At 43.6% G+C, this 20367-nt stretch overlaps 1 long non-coding RNA gene across 1 annotated transcript; it reads right to left on the minus strand.

Annotated features, from left to right (window-relative positions):
- Positions 1-14278: 14278 nt before the first annotated feature.
- LOC144382378 (uncharacterized) lies at positions 14279-19049 on the minus strand. Its single transcript, XR_013449219.1, has 2 exons — positions 18932-19049; positions 14279-14474 (listed from the first exon to the last, which is right to left on the minus strand). It is a non-coding gene; the product is annotated as an uncharacterized LOC144382378 (long non-coding RNA).
- Between the last annotated feature and the right edge of the window lie 1318 nt (positions 19050-20367).

Consider the following 20367-nt stretch of genomic DNA (forward strand, 5'->3'; position numbering starts at 1 on the left):
ATGGCTCTCTAAAAAAAAGAAGAAATGATTACAAAGCTAAGGGCTTTCCAACAAGATGCAACCCAGAAGTCCCTATTGTAAATATCTCATGGAAATCTCCAACAATTCTTGTGGTAGTTAGTTAAAGATGCATCTGAGGAAGTAAATCGAGAGCAGAAGCACTGGAAACTCAGATGGTTTACCTTTCTCTCAGTATGTATAAGAATCAAGTGCTTTTTTTCCCTACTATTGGTCTTTCTCCTCTCCCACTAATAAGGAGTAAGAATTTGTATGTTCATTCTGTGAATGTCTAGCCATTGCTGATGGAACCCACTAAATATATAGCTCGCCATTGAAGCCACCAACTAGTATTTTTATAACTTCTTCCTCTCTATTAGATCATTATATCCTTTTATTGAAAATATTTAACTCAATACTTTGCAATGACTAATGCTCTTAACACCCACATGTCAAGGCAGAAGTTATGTTCATTACACAACATTATGATGTTTCAAGACCTTTGGCATTCAAAGATAAACAGTCCAGAATGGAATAAACTGGCTACAACTTTATGAAGACACACAGGAAAAGCAATTAACGAGTCAGGTTGAGGAGGGAGGGAGAGATAAGGAAAGAAAGATAAGTGAAAAACATCAAGACGTTAGGAGCTCGATATTCAGTGGCAGACCATAAGTACGGGTATGTAGATAAGACTTCTTGATGTCATCAGCAAGGAAAATCTGAAGATCTTTAATGAGGAATGAGGAACATCTACAACTTACATACCATATCCTTGTGAATAATTAAGCGTCCACCATCCCACCTTTTGCTACCTCTCTTGGAATCTTCAGCACCTAACTCCTTTCTTTCTTTAGAAACAGCTTTGAAAACAAAGGACTACCTTTAATAGATAGACCTATTTATCTTGGATTCAGATGTTCAACCACACCCAGAGTCTCTTGTCTTTACTTCATCAGAAACCTAGTCCTCTTTCTATTCCAAAATCAACATGAGTTGTCACCCCTCATCACTTCCCATCCCTCCTCCCTCTCTGTACCCCAATATACACAGTAACACAGTATGGCAGTTAAGAGGGTGAGCTTTGAAGTCAGTCCCCGGTTTAAGTCTTGGTTCCACCCTTATTTGAATGGCTGTAGGCAAGTGACTGAAGATGGCCAAGCTGAGTCTGTTCATCTATAAAATGGGATCCTACCTACCTCATATTAGAATTAAATTATACAAGGCATTTTAAATGTTTAACACAGTATCTGGTATATAGGAGGTGTCTTAATATGTTTGCAATTCAACTAGATCTGAATTATTCATTCCTTCCACTTCAGCTTCTTGACTTTTCTAACACAGGAGAAACCTGGGGAAAAAATTCACATAGGTACCTTCCGGATCCCAGGACTGACACACACACACAGACGTGCACACATGTGCACACAAAGACAAACTAAACAAACTATTCTTTTTATACTACACAGAAATACAGTATGAAGATGCACAAGGCAGGCTACATATGATAGGAAGCAACAGGCAACTTTCATTACCTTAACCCTAGTGAGTTCACTTTCTCAAAGTATAAGAGGTAAAAGCATCAATACAAGGCACAGCCCACAGTAAGGACTTGAAAAATGCTAAGTGCTGCTGTTACTATTATTGCTGTTTGGGTTTCTTTGTTGTTATTACATGATGTGATCTGCCTCCTAGGCAACCTACACTACTGGACCCACTAAAAATACGTCTTTTCTTCTCTCCTTAAAAGAATTCCAAGCACTCCCAAGTACTCAGGTAATGTTTGTAACAATGACATAGTTCCAACAACAATAACAATTGCTGATCCTTATAATATGCTAATTTGCAGTACACTGAAAAGTAAGCTGAGCCCAGTTTCTTCGAAGACTGCCTACACCATAATTTCTACATCATTCTACCGCTTTCTGCTGGATTCTTCACCAGTGGCCCCCATAATATCTCTGCTATTTTTCCAGGTCCCCACTCCCACACTCTACTTCCTAAAGAACAGTTGAAATATAGCAAAATAAAAAGTAACATATCCAAACAGTCCCACCCAACTTCAAAAATTTGGAAGTAATGGGCCATTTTTATTGGCAAATAAATGTAAAAATGGGAGATCGGGGGTCCTTAGAAAAGCTTCATTAACGTGGCTTCACATATAACCCACGACAATGTTAGAGCAAACAGCATTTGAAAATATTTTCCCAAGTGAGCATGTTTTTAAGCTCAGAGAAAGAATTGCTAGAGAGAAAGAGATTGAAGAAAACAATTTTTTAATACAGCCAACCCTCACTGTTTGGGGATCCCCTATTTGTGAACTCACCTACTCGCTAAAATTTACTTGAAACCCCCAAATCAATATTTGCAGCATTTTTGCGCTCATTTGTGGATACACACGCCAAGAGGTGAAAAAGTTGAGTCATCAAATGCATGCATTCCCAACTGACATCAAACAAGGTGACACTCTGCCTACTTGCTCCCGTTCTCATACAGTACACAAACATCCTTTCTAAGGTTGATTGAGTGCCATGCTTTTTGCATTTTCGTGTTTTTGTAGGTGACTTCACCATTTAAGACAGTGCCCAAGACTAGTGCTGACGAGCTATCTAGTGTTCCTCTTCATGAGAAGGCTGTGATGTGCCTTACCCAGGAAATACAGGTGTTAGATAACATTCGATCAGGCATGACTTAAGGTACTGCTGGCCTTGAGTTCAATGTTAACGAATCAATAATATATATTAAATAAAGTGTCCTTACACAGAAACACACATGAAACAAAGTTAGGTATTAGTTAGTTAACAAAAATGTTGTGACCAGAGACTTCCAGGAACCAAACTGTGCCTTTCTTCTAGGAGCAATGGTGTAGTGTTCTCTAACTAAATGCTCACGGTGGCTTTACAGAACATAACTACCACAAATAACAAGAATTGACTGCATATTTATTTCATTTCTGAGCACCCATAGGAGCAACAACACTGATGGCCCCTACTAGCTTAATGGAGCATTTACATACACTAGGCGCGTTACACATTACCTTCTATAACCCTCAGAGCTATGCCAAGAAAGAACACTACTACCCCCATATTTTAGGTGAGAAAACTGAGCCTCAGAAAAACTTAAGGGCCCACAGTTAATAAGAAAAAAAGTCAAGATAATTTCTTACACACGTTCCGGAAAGAGCTTTAACAGAGTTCCCGAAAGGTACTGATCCCTTCTTGCACACCAGAAACACATCATCCATTTTGGTCATTTTTATTCAGTGATTATTTTTTTTTAAAGATTTTATCTATTTGAGAGAGAGAGAGAGAGGGAGAGCACAGAGGGAGAGTGAGAGGGAGAAGCAGACTCCCCGCTGAGCAGAGAGCCCGATGCAGGACTCGATCCCAGGACCCTGGGAGCATGACCTGAGCCGAAGGTAGACATTTAACCGACTGAGCCACCCAGGCACCCTATTCAGCGATTATTTATCAGGCACTAGCTATCCTGGATCCTGGAGATGCTCAGTGAACAAATTCCCCATTCCCACTGGGCCTCTTTCAAGGAAGAACTGACAGACAATAAAATGAGTATCACCTATCAGCCTATTTATAGGCAGAAGATGCTTGATTTCTTAAAATACACATTATCTTTTAAATAAGAGTGTCAAACAAAGTGACAGCTAACGACTGTCTTCAGTAATATCAGTTTAAAATATATTTCTTTCACAGGGTAATTGATGTGACCACAAGTGGGCTCTGTTCCACTCCCAGAAAGAGTTCCTCTGGCCCTTGATGGCCTGATCTGGGTTCCACACCATCCCTTGGTGGCCACCCATTTGTTAAAAGTGACAAAGGTTTACGCTCAACATTATCTCCTGACTCCACGGTGGGCTCAATGAATATTTACTGAAAATCATTTTACCTCCTACTGCAAAGAACATTGGCCCAAGGATTTTGCAAATCATTCCCAAACCATAACTCTGAAAAAATAAGGGTAAGTGTCAGATATCTTAACATCCACCTATTTAGATGACCAAGAAATAAATCTACTCTGAAAACTTCCAAAACTGCCTTGTCCATCTCCAACGGCTGGCTCTTCCCCTACATATGGGTGTGCTAACTCTCAATTCCATCCTACATAGCTGATTCATCCTGCTCTCCCACAAAAATGCGGAACTTAGAAGGCCATCCGACTGTCCACATCTGACCATCCTTCTCAGGCTTCATTCTCCCCTGTGCTCGTGACTTCTCAGAGCACGCTGGCTCTCACCCTAAAGCATCTAACTCTATGGTCCTTTGCTTCAGTGTGTGTGTGTGTGTGTGTGTGTGTGTGTGTGTGTGTTTCAATCACACAGAAAGAGGAAAACTGTCATTTTCTCTGCTTCTTTATAAAATTCAGGACAGGAATTGTTTAACCAAGAGTGAAGTTTTGATTAGTCATGACAATACCAGAGAAAAGATGCAAACACTCTGAAAAACGCTGCCTTGAGAATCCAGTATGTGTTGGTATGAATGTGTGTGTGGATTCTTATAAAACATGTCTCCCGTTAATTGTTAATCAAATTAGTGCCATTCCTCTGCACACAACAGCTGACAGTTGGGGGAAGTGGCCTGGTGGACTCCCGGGAGAAAAATGAGTGCTAGCACGTGTCCAAAAACTTGCTGCAGATATTCCCAACTTTCGAGACCTGACTATATGGTTGGGGGGTTTTAAGCTATGGAGAATCAAATTATTTATTTACTCCACAGTGACAAAACAATAGAGTCAACAGCACTTGCACAGATTAACTACTTCTTTGATTCTTAGGTAAACGCCTAACTTCTAATGGCAGTGACCCCAGCCGTAGCACATGGGCGCACCGCGGGCCAACACAGGCTTCATGGTCGTGTAGCAGGAATGGTAGGGCCATCGGGCACCAGCAGAGAGCCGGCATCTATAGCACCCTTCCTACAGAGTCCTCTCGGTACCTCACTGAATCTTCACAGCGATATGATGAGGCAGGTAACCTCGTTAATCAGGTAACACGTCAAAACTGTAATGATGAGGCATCCACTTATGTGCGCAATGTCATGCATACTTTTCTCCTGAGACAGAGAGCTACTGTCTGGGCTCATCCGCCTTTCTGCTTTCTAGTGACCAGTTTAGTAACTGGTTTTGGGGAGAAACTTTCTGAGGCTCAAGAAAGGCAAGCTATCTGATTTTGGTATACGTACGCCAAAACATCAAGTTGTACACCTTAAATATATACAACTCTTATTTGTCAAGTATACCTTAATAAAGGTAGGAAAAATAAAAGACAAGGAAGCTATCATATTGATGTGGATAAAACATTTCAGTTTTATCACAGGATCAGTTTAACCAGTAGATGGAAATCCACTTGGTTAACTGAAATGGCCCAGACGGACACAAAGGACTAGAGCAATCAAGTTTTCAGAAAATTCAGAATAAAGGATAAAAAACAAGCATAAAATAAAAAATTCTTTTAAAAAAAATTAAAACTTAGGTTCTAGTCTCAAAAATAGCTATACATTGCTACAAGGAGGGAAAAATCCTAAAAGAGTAAAACATATAAAGACTTTGAGGTTCAGGAATACAGGGCATTATGGCTTACTTTGGATAAGGACAGCTATATGAAGAGGCTGCCGAGTTAAATGTTAAAAGATAAGGCAGGAACTCACTAGAGGCAAAGTTGAAAGCTGACAGTTAGGAATGACAGATTCCCATGTGGAAACAGCGATACAGCTCAGCTGCAAGACTGCTCAGTGTTGTGAAATCTCGATCAGTGCATCTTATTATTTATTCTTCCACCTGGCTACAGTCTGTAATTATGATGAAAGGCAACATGTTGATAAAGACAAAGATTGTTCTGGCAACAAAAGGAACGCCTTACCTGTAAATAGCAGGTGCCATCTTTAAAAACCTCCCTGCTAGGCTTCCCACAGTTCACCACTACTTGACCTGATCAACACTCAAAGATCTTGCTGCGGATTCTCCAGCTTAGGGATCATTTAAGGCCTCCCCCTTCTCTTCTATGGCTCTCTTCTTTACCTGCTGGCTAAAAAGTCATTTCAAGTCAAAACCCTTATTGATGCTATGGACACAAAGGGAACCAGAATGCAGGGACCAGATACTAAGCAGCAAGAGCCAGGCTTTGGGCTGAGCACTTTACCCCCTATTTCTTTTAATTCGCATGATCTCTCTATAGCCTAGATCATATTAGTATCCATGACCCCCATTTAGCCCGCTACCGAAACAGAAACTACAAGAAAAACTTGCCCAATGATTTAAAAACAAAACAAAAAAAAAGCTAATAGGTCAAATTGGAATTTAAGTTAAAAATCTGTCTTATTCTAAAGGTTAAATCCAGAACTTTAGACTTCGACTGGTTGGGGCTTTTAACCAGTTTACAAGAAGAGATGCAGGCCCTTGCTCTGGAGAAGGTCAGCATACGGCAAAACAAAACAAAACAAAACAAAACAAAACAAACAGACAAACAAATGCTTGGGTCTAAGTAGATTAGGGGTAGGCTGAGTTTCCTGCTAAAGTAAACAGTCTGGCAATTTTCTATAGGCTCTATTTGTCTGACACAACCTTGGCCTTGTCCTTCTCTGTTGCAGTCTACACCTCCCCACCAGAGAAGTGAATGGCCCGGTGAGATTCAGAACAAGGGGAATGAGTCCGTGAAGTCAAGACACCCGTACTGTGACAAGACAGATGCTGGTGGGTCCCAGCCATTCCATCCCTCTGTTTTGGAAGCTCCTACACTCTGCAAACTGTCTGGAATTCATTAAGACGGGAAAACAGGCCAAAAGCCATATTTCAAATTTTATTCAGCAGAAGTTTTGTGAAAAACAATTTGGTCATGTGGGCATGCTCAAAATCATCATCACCCTGTTTCTCAACCAAATCTCTCAGTCAAGTGACTGCATACTCTTTGAATCTGTATCACAATCCTCTCTTGAGATATGGGCCAGGGCTCCTTGTGGCAGTGCAGCTAGGTTAACTCCAAGCCACCCAGAGATCACATTTAGAAACCCAGGAATCCTTCCCTGGTTTCACTAGGGTAGATCTGAAAGCTAACTCTCTAGAAGGGAAAGTTCTGGAGTTTTGGTTTTCGGTTTTTAATCAGGGCGGAATTACGGCCAGTGATCATCTCTAGCCTGACCATAACAAGCAGCACCCCATTTTTTTTTACTAAATGTATTCTAATCCAGGAATTTTTTCATTCCAAAACAGCAATATAAGCATAACTCAATATGGAGACAGAGAATTTATGAAAGCATTAGGGTATTCTGTCTCAAACATGAGTGAGCATCACCAACGGTGGGGGGCTTATTAAGACACAGACTCCTGGGACTGACCACCAGTGTCTGACTCAGTGCGACTGTGGGAGAGTCTGAGAATGTGCACTTCTAACAAGCCTGAGGGCCACGTTTTGAAAACCACTGCACTAAGGTGGTAGTGGTGGTGGATGGGCTGGTGTTGCAGGGCAGTGGGGTAGTGATTTTGCTCAATGAACGTAGACTAGGAAGCACTGTGGAAAGGTGAGATTCAGACAACACAAAAGCTTGGACAGTCTCCATGCAAGTGGCAGAAAATCCAAACTAACCATGTTTACTTAGAAGAGGAAGTTATTGGTTAAATAACAGAAAAGTCCAAAGATAGGCCTAAGTAGGCCTACCAAGGAAAGCCACGACGTGATCCAGAGGTGAAACACCCCTACTAGGATCACGGCAATGATGGCTGGCCATCCACCAACGATGCACGCTCTTTTCTAGCACAGAGGCGTCGCTGCCCAGCTGGAATCTGTATTTTCCAGCTCCCACCCCTGCATCCAGACACAGACAGGAGTCTGGTCCTTGTCAATAGAATTTGAGCAAAAGTGAGGCCTGTCACTTTTGGACCTTAGTTATGCCTTCTTCTCTTCTTTTTCCTTTCTACCACCAAGACACGAAGGTCCTAGGCAAAGGGAGAACCAGAAGATGGAAGGAGTCTGAGTACTTGATTTGCCACGTGGAGGAAAGCTGCCTGCTAAGCAGGAACTATTTACACGTAAGAATTTTGCACGCCACTTTGCTACAGCAACTAACATTGACCTAATTTAAGAACTTGCTTGTTCTCTGCCTATAAGGTATGGCTTTATTCTAAACCCCAACATCTTCCCAAGTTCAAGATCAATGAGAATAAAAGGAGAATCTCTTTCTGTGAGCACGCTAACAAAAATCCTGGGATTGATTTTCACTAGTCAGCATGCACCTCCCTAAAACCAATCTCCATGATAAAGAACTGTGGCAGGGCCTGGGTCAGATTCTCCACTCCTGGAGCCCTGAAACTGAAGCAGATGGGCTGAGCATGTGGGAAGGGGCTGTTACCAGAATTTGGAAAGGAGATTATGGGCAGGCAAACTAAAGGTGTTCACTACAGAAAACACATAAAGAAAGGGAAGTTGGCTGCTGGTGAGAAGTGACTAGAAAGATGTCATGTATACGAACCCAAGAGTGAGAAAGAGGGGTACACTAGACCAGCAGAACGACTGACTCGGTCAGTATCACTGACTCCAAAAACAAACCCCAATTAATTGTCCTTGCCATTCAGCCTCTGGCTGTTAAATCATGCCTTTCAGTGATTATGATGCTATGACCAAGCAAGTGCCATCAAACCTTCTTGTTCGTTTCTGAATCAACAAAGACTTAAAGCTTCCATACGCAATCAGTATCATCAAAACTGCATTCCGGGATCCCATCATTTAGCATGTACATATGCAGCATTTACTTAGATAAAACATTATTAGTGTTTACCTAAGCTACTGCAAACTCTTCTTTTAAAAATAAATAAATAGAATTTTCAAGAATGCATGGCCAGTGTCATCCTCTTACCTTGAAAGTAAATGACCCTACCTGGCCAATACTATTTTAATGTTTATTCATAGTTATTCTCTGCCAAAGACATTATAAATTAGTTGCAAAGGGTTCTACTGGCCAAGGTGCCAATGTTCTAAATTTAGATGGCGTGGTTATGCCGGCTCAGTAATACAACAAAGCAAAGCTAACCCTGAAAGAGTACCTTTCCATCTTTTGCTGAAAAACTTCAAAGGCTAAAAAACAAAATAAAAATGTACCAAATTCTTTTGATGGAGAAGGAATTGTTACAGTATCTGTGTGTCTGTTCACTGACTCAATTTTAGAGTACTCTCTCCAGCTGCTTGGGAGAGATGCAAGCAAGACGACCAGTGTGGCCATATGTCATTGAGATCCTCCAGTAGGCTTTATCAGGACTGTGCTAGGGTCCAGGTTCACCAGGAAATCATCTTTAGGGTTTCTACGTGCTTTTCCTTTCGCTAAGTTTCAAATCTCCAGTTATAAAAGTAAAATGTATGTTCTGACAAACATATGTCTTGAAACCAGTTAGTATTTGGGAGCATTTTACAATAAAGGTACCAAAGTAAATGTAGCATTCCTATCTGTCAGTTCATAATTTTATATATAACCTCTGCCATCAGGCTAAATGAATCTTCCCGACTTCAGATCTTCTTCTCACCAAAACAAGTTAAGCTTCCTAGAAGGCAAAAATAAGTTCTACATTGCCAACAGTGGAGACAATTACTTTTCCCATTCTGCCTTTGATCACAGAGGAAAACAGACAAATGCATGTGAATGATTCAGCAATTATCCCACTTTGGGGAAGGGGCAGGGGTGGAGAGGGTGAAGGCCACAGATGTCTTCCTGAAGTTGCTCAACAACCCACAATTTTCTTATAGAAGGACAGGATTCTACCCATGCACTCCACAGACCTGTAACTCACTGCATTTGGATTTAAAATATTTGTTCTCACATGACCCAGGATTTTTCCTTTTGAAAGTCACCACTCCGTGAGTACTTGAATCAAAGAACACAGCTACTAGAATTCGAATGCTTTGAAGATTTTTGTTTTAAGTTGTTGAATTAAAAACACGCTATTGCCTGTAGATGTCAACACTGATGAAAGCTTGAGGTGCTGTGCGGGCAGAGAGGCTTCTTCTTGAATTTCCATTTCTGCGCCAACACTGACATTTTCACATCAGTGTGAAGAGGAAGCATGATCTAGGGGCTGAAACACAGGACTCTAAGTCAGGAGTTCTGTAAGAGTTGTTCGTGGTGTACGTGTATATTGTGTTAAATGAATCTTAAGCTCTACATTTTAATCCTAGGGCACTAGGCCTTCTCCTTTATACCAAAACTTAATTCAGAATCCAGCCAGAAACCATTCCTAGGTGAAGCATGGTCAAACATGAATGATCTCAATGCAACAACAGTGAGAAAAGCAAGGGGACAACTCGAGTAAGATGATCCTGGAGGAAAGAAAGGATAATAAAAATAACAAGACCCATCTCCACTTTCAGTCCGAGGTTAGGTTTATAAAGACAAGCATAAATCTGTGACTCACTCAACATTAGGAAAACACTTAAAACCAAGTTACAAACAGTTGCAGGGAAGATTAATGTCTGTATTTTTCTCCACTATTCATGTATGACCGTAAACCAGTCCTATGTGTCTTCCTGAGCACCTATGAGGTAAAGCCTAATGTTAGCTGCTTTAAAAAAAAATACCTTTTATCTGCACAGCAGCCCTACAAGGTAGCTATTGCCCCATTTTACAAAAGAAGGAACTGAGATTCAAAGAGGTTAGGGAACTGACATTCGAAGAGGTTGGGTAACTTATCCAAAGTCATACAGCTAGTGAGTGGTAGCACCAAGATTTGCACACTTTTTTCAGACACGCAGGTCTTGACTCAAAATCACCTCCTCTGTGAGGTCATTCCTGATATCAGATCCAATCAAAAAAGCCCCTTCTTTCCCAATCACACTGTATCAATTACTTCCTATTGAGCAACAAAAATTATACTGTCCATTTATTTGGTACATTATTAACTATATTGCCATCTCCAAAATGGAAGCACCATCGTAGCTGGAACCTTGCCTGTCTGGTTCTACATCTGATTCCCTCTGGCCAGCACAGAGCCTGACACACCATAGGCGCTTAATAAATAACTGCTGTAAGAAGGGAGAGAAGGAAAAACAAATAAATCCAGGTCCTTCTGACCCAAAGTTAGACTGTCTCTGCTTAAAGTGATTCAAGAATGTTTCAGAAGCACCTTGGGGAGGACACTAGGGTCCTCATGATTCTGAGGTACCATTTACTTCCTCATGGGCTTTTCTCTCACCTTTACCTCACGCTCCCCCCTGGCTCAACTTCTGACTCCGGCAGAAAACAACCAATAGGTTATCATCTGCAACACACTTGGGGCAGCGCCCATTGCTTGAGAAGCCCCCGGAAATTTGGGCACTTGAAGACAAGGACCTCATGGTTCTGAATCTCAGGACAGAGGTCTTGTGTGAACACCACAAAGGTGTATCCCTTTATTCTTCGTGGCCTGCAAGAAAGGCCAAAGGAGGGAAAGACATAGCGAAGAAATAAGGAAGCCATGTTTAAGAATCAACCTAGAGAAAGGAGGAGCCTGGCCCTCGCCCCAAGACCTCAGGAACAGAGAACAGGAGGGGCGGGGGGCGGGCAAAGAATTGCAAAAGAGATCCAGACCTGCTTGCAGGTCTTCCTGCCCTCAGCCTACATCTGCCCCCATAAAGATAGACTTCATGACTCGGTGGAATCCCTTGCCCTAGAGTACACAATGTTTGCTAGACTCAAAAACCTTCTTATAAACTGCAACTTGCCTGCAATATCAAAAGCCTGTAGTAACTCCATTTAATATCTTTGACCCATCTTCTTGATTATTTTCTCCAAATTATGCAGAGTGGAGTCAAGCATATTTTTATAATTTACTTTGGTGAGACAAACCTAAGAGCAAAGTACATTTCATACTTAAAACACACACAAAAACACATACACAAAACAAATGAAACTCTTGCTTACTGTCCTTGAAAAATACCCCCCCCCAAAAAAAATTAGCCGAGTGTTTTTTTTTTCCCTATTATTTATCCTAATACTGCCAGTTCTGAAACAAAGCAGTTGGAGGGAGAAATTTAGTAACTTTGATTTGTCCCAAGATACATTTTTTTACACTGAGGTCCTATTCCTGACAGTAAGCACATGTGACCTGTTCTAAAAAAAGGATATTTTCCACTTCTTGCACAACTGGAGCAGATATAAACATCAGCCTGTGCAAACTGCACTGCAGAACTCAAAGGCAATTAAAAACACACACACATACATACACTTAAATAAATTCTATAAATAGCAGTACTCAGGAAAAGGAAATCTCTAATAACACACAGAACCAACACTTACAATCCACTTTAATCAAATTTTCCATCTAATCATACCACAAAACTAATTTGCATAATAAGACTTGAACATCTGCCAGTGTGAGGCACCTCGATCTTGCCTATTTCGCTTCAGATTCACGGATCTATACGTGTCTTAGTTATTGTCATGAAGAAGAACAAAATGCCCATGGTAAAGTAGGAAAGAAAGAATTATATTACTAACATGCGCTAGGCCCTCTGCAAAGCACTTTTACAGATTTTATTTCCATTTTAAAACTTTTCCCAACAGAGAATGGTTCTCTTGACCCCATTTTACCGTGAAGGGAACTGAGGCTCCTAGAAGCTAAATGTCTTGAACACGCATGTAGCAGTTACATGGCAAAGCCTGAGCACAGCACTTCAGCATGGCTCCTTCTGAACCCGTCCGTGTGCATCCAGTCTCTGCTACCACCACGTGCTCCCAGACCATAAGGAAGGTCTGCGAGTCTGCTTAAACATTTAAAAGGCAACCAAAACCCCCAGAAGTCTATTTTAGGACATGTCCTCCAAGATGTCTAACATTTTATTTAATGTTGTAGAGAAATAATGCTTGAGTATTGCTTGACCTCCAAGGCCAAACTCAAATATCCCCACCTGTTCACAAAACTGGCCTCCAATGTCCCTTCCTCTATGAAATGCCCATTGCTGATGCCCACCTCCCCATAAGATCACACTCTGTCTTGTATGTTTAGCTGGGTCCACGTGTTCTTTCCTTCACCCACTGGGAGCTTTGGAGAAGGTACAGAACGATGCGACTCTGCACTTCCACTGCTGTGCACGGTGCCTCTTACAAGGCGGTACAGGCTAGTGGACAAGAGCTTGAGGCTACAGCCAGGCAGTGTCAGGTTAAAACCAGGCCCACCCACTTGCTATACCCCAATTTCTTTCTCTGTAAAATAAGAATAATTAGGGGCACCTGGGTGGCTCAGTCGGTTAAGCGTCTGCCTTCGTCAGGTCATGATCTCTGGATCCTGGGACGGAGCCCCACATCAGGCTTCCTGCTCAGGGGGGAGTCTGCTTCTCCCTCTCTCTTGCTCTCTCCCTCTGCGCCTCCCCACCACTCATTCCCTCTCTCTCTCCCTCAAATAAATAAATAAAATCTTTAAAAAAATAAGAATAATAAAAATACATACACCCAAGGTTGAAGTGAAAACTAACTGAATTAATACGAGCAAATATACAGACGCAGTCCTGGCAGGTAGTAAGCACTGTGTAAGAATTACCAGGTTTAAAAATTATAATTAATATCATGATTGTTTTTATTTATTATTATCATCTCATGCAAGTTTTTGCAAAGACTAAGTCCACATACATAAAAACACTTAGGATAGGGGCTAGCACAGGGTATACGCTCCAGAAATGTTAACTATGTTTATTGGTGTTAATTTGCACATAACAGAGCTCAATAGACACATGCTGAATATGAGGTTTTATGTATACACTAAGGCCACAACTGCTTTTTTTTTTAACCAGCATAAATAAATTTTTATGGGTTGGATCAAAAATATAAAATGTGAAAAAAAAAACTTATCTGAATACCTCATTAAGTGGTGGTTAAGTGGTGATATTCATTAGGAGACTGGTTGTTGTTCACCAACAACTCTGGCCTTAAGGAAGAAAGCCAAAGACAACCAAATGCAAACACCTTCTGGAATGTCAGGACTCACTGCTAAGTAATAAAAAAATAATAAACTAATAACCAGAACACTATTTACTGAACCCTTACTATGTGCCTGGCACATGCTAATAATCTTCCACAGTCAACGTCATAGCTACTGCTTTTAAGACCCCTAGGACGCAGGGGTGAGTCAGATGAGTAAACTGAAGTTAGGGGTCACCCAGCCTGCCCAAGTTCACCAGGCTAGTTAGCGACAGTGATGCCAGAATAATGCTGGCAGTTCCCTGCAGATTGGATGGACAGAAAAATCAAGAAAACTCTCAGAAACCAATAAGAGATTGACAGTTGTGTTTTGCCAAGAATGGATTATCATTTCATAAAAGTGTATTTTTTAAATCAGATTTATTTCTCTTTCAAGTAGAAGTTTGAGCTGATAGATTAGACGGATAGTCAGCTGTGTTCCCCAAGTTCATTCAGATGTCCATGTTCCTTCTAATCTTGTCTATTCAGTGTTCCCTAGGGTACTACCCTTGGCTTTATGGTTAAGCAAGATTACCACCACCGTGTCTGTGTCCCAGCCTGCAATAAGAGGAAAAGACAGAGTGGAGAATATGCAGGCTCAGAAAGGGTATTTTTAATAGGAAGACAGGAAAGAAAATCTCAGAATAAATCCAAGAAACGGCCTTATACTAAAACATGTGAGTGTGTGTGTGCATGTGCATGTGACACAATAGTCTTTGTCTTTCTCATTTCACCACAAACCTGTAAAATCTTCACACATCTCTCTATGAATCAGCATTGGGAAACACTGCTTATCCTATCTTGCCATAATAAACCTAAGACTCACTCTCATTCCCATTTCTAATTTGCAGGAAGTTAGACAACAGTTACCTAAAACGTAACTAAAATTTTGGAAGAGAAGAAACTGGAAATAGATTGGGTCAATTCAGAAGTCTGTCCAGGAAAGGGGCATTAGCGACTACAAAGCCACAGAATTTCACACCCAGTAAACTGAACAAGAGGACCTTAAACCTGAGAGATGTGACCATATTTTAATGTGTTGTTTTCAGGTCCCAAAGACCTACAGAGAGTTCCTGCACTGCTAGGAATGCATTGAACAGCTCCACATGTGTTTCCCTGATGGGACTGTGCCAACGTGTGAATTCTGGGTTCACCCTTGATATTTGGCACTTTTTCCCTGCCACCCACCATTCAGAGCTCATTCCCAAAACATACAAAGGCTTCAAAAACCTTGCTGGGGGGACCGAACTGCAAACAATTCTTCATTAGAACCTTTCCTCATAGCATGCGTCTTCCTGTAACACAGATTTACCTGTGACTGTGACCAAAAGGGGGGTTCACATGATCTAAACCGAGCAGCTTCACATTCCTAAAGGCCAGGAGGTCTGGGTTAGGAATGAAACCGTCTTTCCTCATGAAACACCTGCACATCGTAGCTTAGCCCAAACGAAGAGTATATAAGCTCCTCTTTGGAGAGACCTTGGTGGATACCTATTTTAAAAGGCTGCAATGTTGAATGCAAAATCAGAACAAAGCACCCCATCCTAAGCGGAGTCCTAAGGGAGAAAGCAACACCTGTTCAAACAACAAATCATTACTGTGCCAGGCAATGTTCTAGGCCAACTGTTCTGAACAGGGGTGACGGTGCCCCTCATGGGCATTTGGCAGTGTCTGGAGACATTTCCAGTGGTCACGGCTGGAGGTCGGATGGTACTAGCCTCTAGCAAGCAGAGGCCAGGGATGCTGCTCAACATCGTGCAATGCCCAGGACTGCTCCCACAACAAAGAATTATCCAGCACGAAATGTCAACTGCACTGAGGTTGAGAAACTCTGCTCTAGATTCTAGGAACACAACAGTAAACAAGGAACAGACAGAAATCCCTGCTCCCTTGAAGCTAGCAGTCTAGTGGGGAGAAACATCAACATAACATATTAAAAATGACAGAGTCAACTGTAATATAAATATTATGGAAACAATAGAGCAGGGCAAGGAAGATGAGAGTTTGGAGGGATAGCAATTGTACATAGTGAGGGAGGCCTGGTAAGAATATTAAAAGTAAGACCTGAAGTCGGTGAGGCAGTGAGCACTGTGGCTCTCTGGGCAGAGGACGGTCCAGGCAGAGGCACCAGCAAGAACAACATACAAAGGCCTTACGGTGGAGGGGTCTGGAGTGTTCCAGGAACAGCGACGAAATGAGCCTGGCGACAGCAAATGAGCTCAGAGCTGACAGGGAGCTTGACCGTACAGGCTGCCTTTTGCCAGTTAAAGGATCTCGAGTGTTACTGAAACTAGGAGCCACTGGAGAATTTTAAGCAGAGAATGACATGATGTGGCACGTTTTAACCCACCGTTTCTCAGCGTCAGCGGTGACAATTGAGGGCCAGACAATTCTCTGTTGCGGGGGCTAGCTTGTGCATTACAGAATGGTTAGCAGCATCTCTGGCCTCCATTTACTAAAGACCAGTACCAACGCCCTTCCATTTGGACAACCAAAAATATCCCCAGACATTGTCAAGTGACCCCTGGGGGGCAATGCCTGCCCCCCTTGAAAACCGATTTTAACAGGAACATTGTGGCTGCCGTGTAGAAAATCCACCAGAAGGGGTAAGAGGAGAAGGCAAGAGAGCAGTTAAGAGACTACTGCAATAACCCTGGCACGGGCTGGTGAGGACTTGGACCAAAGTGGGAGCAGAGGAGTTGCTGAGAGGTGGGCCGACTCTGAACACATTTTCAACTCCAAGAGACAATCCAGAGAATATACCTGACAGACAAAATGGCTACGGCAGTCTTAACCTTTCCATTTCTGCTGTTTCCAACGAAGACTTATGAGAAGGGAGGTGCCCTGGCAAAGACTTCAGACAAAAAGCCATGAGGAGGCCCCTAACAACATGTAGCCCTTTTAAAGTCACACAACAGATGCCGATGACAATAAGTTAGACAACTGTGGAAAACAGTATAGGGAAATTTTGCCAACCCCATATATTTATTCACAGATTTTATTTAACTGGTTTATTTCAAAGAGCATGTGTCTGCTCCACAGACAAGTTTTACAACAACTTTTTTAATTTAGCATTCCTCTCCATACCGGTTCTGTCCCGCACCTGTTTCTAGCTTCAACGTGTGAAGCCATTGCTTCCCACGTACCCACATTTTTCCTTACACATGCTAGCTAGCTACCGAGGACGTTCACCCTTGCAAGTAATTTTTTGCCGACTCTGAAAAAGAACAGGCCCAAATCCTTCAACATGAGTTTCATGGCACTCATTTGGGTTTTTCCAGATGGTATTTTCCTCACTCTCTCAAACTCATTTAATGTTATGTATCAGTTCCCATCAAAAATGTTCCAAACAGTCCGTTAATTCATTTCTTTCAGGACTACACACACACACACACACACACACACACACACTCACTCAAACACTCACTCCCTCATTTCTGGCCATGTAAGCATTTGCTTATAGAAGCAAAAGCAGAGACTGCTCGGTAAAACACTGGTCCCTTCAGCCGAATGCACATAAAGCCCCAATGAGCATAACCAACAATACCCTTTACACAATATTACTCAAAACCCCCAACCCCCAACACACACGATCTATGCTCACACACAAAACAGCCATTATGAAGAGAAACCATCAACTAAAGGCTGGGTTTAGGCATCTAACTGCATTTCCTTCCAATCCCCTTCAAGCATCTGCAAAGAGACTGCTTCAGCAGCCCAGTCAGTGGGTCTGCCTTTCCCAGATTTGTTTCCCCGACTTGGATTCAGAGTCTTGACACAGCTCTGAAGGAAACAAACCTGGTTCTGCTTGCCACCAGAGCAAATACCAGCCCCACGCACCCCAGAAACAAAGACTGTACCACTTCCGTCCTGAGTCAGTTGCCCTTCTCTTCAACCAGCCTGATTTCTGGACCCTCTCACCCTCTGCCAGCCAGGCCCAGATTCTACCCACTGCCAGGGCAGGCAGGAAGGTCTGAGATGGGTGCAGAAGCACTGCTGAACCTTCCAGGCGGGGCTTCATCTTCTTCCACAACTGAAAGCGGTGGACATAAAAACCCTTCTCTACTATCACAACCTCAAATGACCATCTCCCGCTTTGTAAACACTGGAAATGCCAGGGAGGGGCCACAGGACCAAGAAAGGAAGATACCCAACCCATTCCGATGGACTAGTGGAAATGGAGGTAGCATAGAAAGGGGGCACGCAACGTGGTGGGGCGCCAGAGCAGCGGGTGTCTTCACTTCTCTCCAAAAAGTTTTTGAAGTCCTCAGCGAATTAAACACGTGTCGCTGCCAAGCAGGTGTGTCCCAGTACCCTCCAGTTCCAAGGATTTTTCCCCTCCAGGGAAGGCCCGGATTTGAATGGAACTCTATTGCCCAGGGAGTTTAACCTGGACGAGAGACACGCCCACCCGCGGCCCCTGACCGGCCCGCGCGCTGGTGCCGCGGTCTGCAAGGTGAGAGGCGGGCTCGGGGAAGCATCACCTGCAGGCGGCCAGGGGCGGGCTTTCCCAGAGGAGTCCGACTCCTACGAGGCGACAACAGACGAACTAATTGCTTCCCTCAGCGTCGCGTCTCAATCCACCCCAAGCACTACCTCTCCGAGTCCTCAACCCGCTAGGATCTCCAGAAAAGGGGTTCACGAGAAACTCTTTTTTCCTCCTTCCCACCCGGGCAGCGTCCGGGACCCGGGCTCCTCCTCCCCCACCTGCGCGCCAGGTCGCTCCCCAGCCCCCACCCGGTCTCAGCAGCTGGTATCCCCAGCCGAGGGACCCCTCACCTGGGCCGGTCGTCCCGGGCTGCCCGCGGCGCCCCCGAGGCGCACTTGGGCGGAGCCCCCCAGGGGTGTACCGGCCCGGCAGGCGCGGCCCCCAACTGCGGGGGGCAGTTCGCCCTCTGCCCCCGGGCAAGGACACGGGGTCCTTGTCCCAGAGCCCGGGCGACCGGCTTTCCCCGCCCCAGGGTGTGGGGCCCCCCAGCCGCCCGCAACGCCTTCCTCCAGCTGTCACCACTCACCTGCTCTTCAGAGGTTGACTTTTGAGTTCGTAATAGGTTTTGGGCTCTTCGTGAAACTCCTCCCCGACTTCGAAATCCGGCACGATCCCCGATTCCGACTGCATGGCTCCTGCTTCCGTCCTTCCACTGCTCGAAAGTGAGAACAGAGCCCGGGGGCGGAGGGAAGGTGGCGGGGCCTGGGTCCCCCGAGCGGTGCGCCCCCGCGCAGTGCCCAGCTCAGCGCGCTCGCCCGCTCGCTGCCGCCCGCCCCGGCGCGGCGAGTTTACACTCGCACCCGGGCGGGAGGGGCGGGCGGCCGCGCGCTGCCTGGGATCTGTAGTTCGGCCCGGACGGGGCGTTCCCGGCTCGCCAGGGAAACCGCTCCCGCGAAAACTACAACTCCCAGAAGGCCAGGCGGGGACTGAAGCAACGTGGTGGACACCGCTATTGCAACTCCTGTTTGGATTCATTGTCAATGTCAGCAGCTCCTCTCCCTCTTCTCTCCCCACTTGCTTCAAGGGTACAGACTTGGCTATTTAATATTAATAAGAGTGGACTCAGCCTTGCTCTCCTACCGTCACCCCTACTCCCAGCTCAGACATTTGCGAGAGCACGCCAACTCCTTAATAAAATAAAAAATATATATTTTTTAATCGTGAAAGGTTTTGGCACTAGAAAGTTTTAGCCTTCAAGCCTATCTTAAAATAAAAGGACTTCCTATCAGCCTGTATGCTTCCCAGCGCTTCTGCGACATATCAACTTGTCCTCGGACTGGAATGGAGTGGAGGAATTTGCCTTCACTTTATAATTAAAACATTATTGTAAAAATTGTTCTTGTGCGTTCCTTTTCTATAACTCAGTCTGGGCTTTTACAATACTATTCATCCAGCTGAGTGGCTCTTTTCCCTTTATCCGGTTAGCCACTTTTAATCTAAAGCAGCACTTGAAAGTTTCGGTTAATTTTAAAAGGCACAAAGTTACAAAACAACGTCGTCACTGTCTGCCTTTAATTTCTCAGTTGGCTGGGAGTTCAAACGAGATTTTCCTAACAATTCAGGAGTGAATTTGGGGGTGAATAAATTGTACAGGTGTCATCCTCCCGCCTGAACTTCCCGGCACCCATTTAGGTAACAGAATAACAGGCTCAGTTATGGCTCATTTGTATTTCCAGACCTTCCCTCTGATTAGTTCCAGTAGAATGTGTTCCTTCTTTTAAAAGTGTCTTGAGGCATCAGAGAGGCAGTAGAGTGTTAGAGGGTGGTGTTTAAAGTTATGAGACTCAGAGTTGAAATCCCAAAATCTTTGTCTAAAGCACTGTGTAATCTTGGGCATGTCACTGATTCCTAGAAGCTTCAATTTCTTCATCTGTAACAAAGGAGACTGGCAAACCTGTCTTAGAAGATGTTGCAAGGTCAAATGCAAGGGAAAGTGGTTTGTAGTCTATAAAAAACACGGCT

The sequence above is a fragment of the Halichoerus grypus genome, chromosome 1 (assembly GCF_964656455.1).
Source record: "Halichoerus grypus chromosome 1, mHalGry1.hap1.1, whole genome shotgun sequence".
NCBI classification, from domain to species: Eukaryota; Metazoa; Chordata; class Mammalia; order Carnivora; family Phocidae; genus Halichoerus; species Halichoerus grypus.